General features: G+C 48.2%; 1 protein-coding gene across 6 annotated transcripts in view; it reads left to right on the forward strand.

Annotated features, from left to right (window-relative positions):
* The window catches only part of UBXN2A (UBX domain protein 2A), a 29,541-nt gene that overhangs the window by 385 nt on the left and 26,623 nt on the right, over positions 1-2,533 (forward strand). The window contains exons 1-2 of one of the 6 annotated variants that reach the window (XM_010840541.1): positions 11-53; positions 510-696. The exons of 1 other annotated variant lie outside the window; for it this stretch is intronic. The gene's annotated coding sequence lies outside the window, so the exon portion shown is untranslated. Of the gene's footprint in view, positions 1-6; positions 721-2,533 lie in introns of those variants that run through there. 4 more of the 6 variants (XM_010840539.1, XM_010840542.1, XM_010840543.1 and 1 more) reach the window with 4 other exon arrangements.

Below are 2,533 nucleotides of genomic sequence, written 5' to 3' on the forward strand. Positions count from 1 at the left end.
GAGGCCGCGAGGCGACGGCGCGGCGCGGCCCCCTCCAGCGGCCGCACCGGGAGGTGAGTTTCCCGGAGCCGCGCCGCGCTCGGCTGGGTGAGGGGCTGGGCCGGCCGCCGGGCGGGGCCCGGTGGATGGGTTGGATGGGTCTGGCGGAGCCGCCTCGCCCGGTCTTTGTCTCGGTGTCGGAGATCCGGTCCGCGACCCCGAAAGGACGCAGTGGGGCGGCGGGCGGGGCGGACTCGGGGCCCGCGCAGGTGAGGCGCGGCTCCGGGGCCGCCGACTCCGGGCACGCGCCCGGGTGGTTTTCTCGCTCTGCGGGCGCTCGGAAACTTCGAGTTCTCTGTTCTCAAAATGCAGACTCGCAGCGCAGAAATAAAGAGCATGTTTGTGTGGAGTGGACCTTTCTTAGGTAACTTCATTAGTTGGCTCTTGAAACTCACTTTTATTTTGTAGGCTTGATGGTCTCTTTTCCTACTTAATTTCTTTTTTTCCTCTGTGTCCATTTTTATTTGCAGTTTGTTGCTTGTCAGCAATAACGAACGTTAGTGTGGCTTCCAGCGTTGGTTTCTTCGTACTCAATCTGAGATCATTGAAAGTAAAGATAGGAAACTGGCAGCCTCTACTAATGTGGGATTGTAAAATAGGACCGATTGTATAAGCGACGTGAGAATCAAGCTTCCTTATTTCATAGTCGTGGCTCAGGTGTGTTTTGGGACTGTTTATAAGGTAAAGTTAGAGACAGGCACTGCTGATGCTGCTAAGTCGCTTCAGTCGTGTCCGACTCTGTGCGACCCCATAGACGGCAGCCCACCAGGCTCCTCTGTCCATGGGATTTGCCAGGCAGGAGTACTGGAATGGCTTGCCATTGCCTTCTCCAGAGACAGGCACTGGTGGAATCCAAAAAATGAGTAAGAATTGTGTGCACGATGGAGGGAGTAATTAAGCACACAACGAAAGTGATGCAAGGCAGAAACTACTACGTATTGAGCCCTGACTTTTAGCCCTGCGTGTGGTAAATACTTTACACGAAGACTTTAATTACTGAATATTTAATGCTAATTACTAAGTTTATCATTCAAATGTTTTTAGTACCTATTGTGTGCTGAGTGCTGACGCTATGACAGTGACCATTATAGGTTTGTGCAGTGTCACTGGAGGAGACGAATAATCACGCAAGTAAATGCCTATCAACTTAACTGTTGTTTTTCCGACGCTAAGTCATAATCCGACTCTGCGACCCCATGGACTGCAGCAAGCCAGGCTCCTCCGTCCTCTGCTGTCTCCCAGAGTTTGCTCAAACTCATGTCCTTTGGTTAGATGGTTATCTAACCATCCTCTACCTAGAAAAAAGCTGAAAAGGAATGTACGGTGTTGTGTGAGCATGTAGCCGGGGACTGAAGAAATCAGTTCAAATTTTCCTAGGAATAGGTCATCTTTGAGCTCAGTTATTATGGATAAGTAGGATATTAGGTGAAGGAGACTCCAGTACTGGAACTCTTCGGACCCCCTCCACCCCACACCCCACCCCCGCCTGCAGAAAAGACACCAAAACGGTTTCAAAAGGAGGGAAGAAAGATCCAGGCAAAGGAAATCAGTTCCACAAAGACTTAAGAATGTTTGGGGAACTGAAGATCAGATCAGATCAGTCACTCAGTCATGTACGACTCTTTGCGACCCCATGAATCGCAGCACGCCAGGCCTCCCTGTCCATCACCAACTCCCGGAGTTCACTCAGACTCATGTCCATCGAGTCAGTGATGCCATCCAGCCATCTCATCCTCTGTCCGTCCCCTTCTCCTCCTGCCCCCAATCCCTCCCAGCATCCGAGTCTTTTCCAATGAGTCAACTCTTCGCATGAGGTGGCCAAAGTACTGGAGTTTCAGCTTTAGCATCATTCCTTCCAAAGAAATCCCAGGGCTGATCTCCTTCAGAATGGACTGGTTGGATCTCCTTGCAGTCCAAGGGACTCTCAAGAGTCTTCTCCAACACCACAGTTCAAAAGCATCAATTTTTCGGCGTTCAGCCTTCTTCACAGTCCAACTCTCACATCCATACATGACCACAGGAAAAACCATAGCCTTGACTAGATGAACCTTTGTGGGCAAAGTAATGTCTCTGCTTTTGAATATGCTATCTAGGTTGGTCATAACTTTCCTTCCAAGGAGTAAGTGTCTTTTAATTTCATGGCTGCAGTCACCATCTATACTGATCAGAACAGGTGAATTGAGGGGACTGTGGTTAGTTCGGGCCAGAGAGATGATGTGGGGCCTTTTAAATAATGTTAAGGTTTGGGGACCAGTTTTCTCTTTTCTTTTTTTAAAAACTTTTATACCAAAACTTTCAAACTACTCAAATGTAGTGAGAGAACATTGCAGTTAACTCCTTGTCATGTTATCCAAGGTATTTGGATCTTATTTGAAGAGTAGTGGGAGGTCTTGATGGATTTTAAGCAGGAAAGTCTCATAGTCAAATCTGTATCTTAATCAAAAAGGTCACCCTGACAAAAAAAAAAAAAAAACAAAACAACAACAGAAAAAAG

The sequence above is a fragment of the Bison bison genome, unplaced genomic scaffold (assembly GCF_000754665.1).
Source record: "Bison bison bison isolate TAMUID 2011002044 unplaced genomic scaffold, Bison_UMD1.0 scf7180017864145, whole genome shotgun sequence".
Classification (NCBI taxonomy): Eukaryota; Metazoa; Chordata; class Mammalia; order Artiodactyla; family Bovidae; genus Bison; species Bison bison.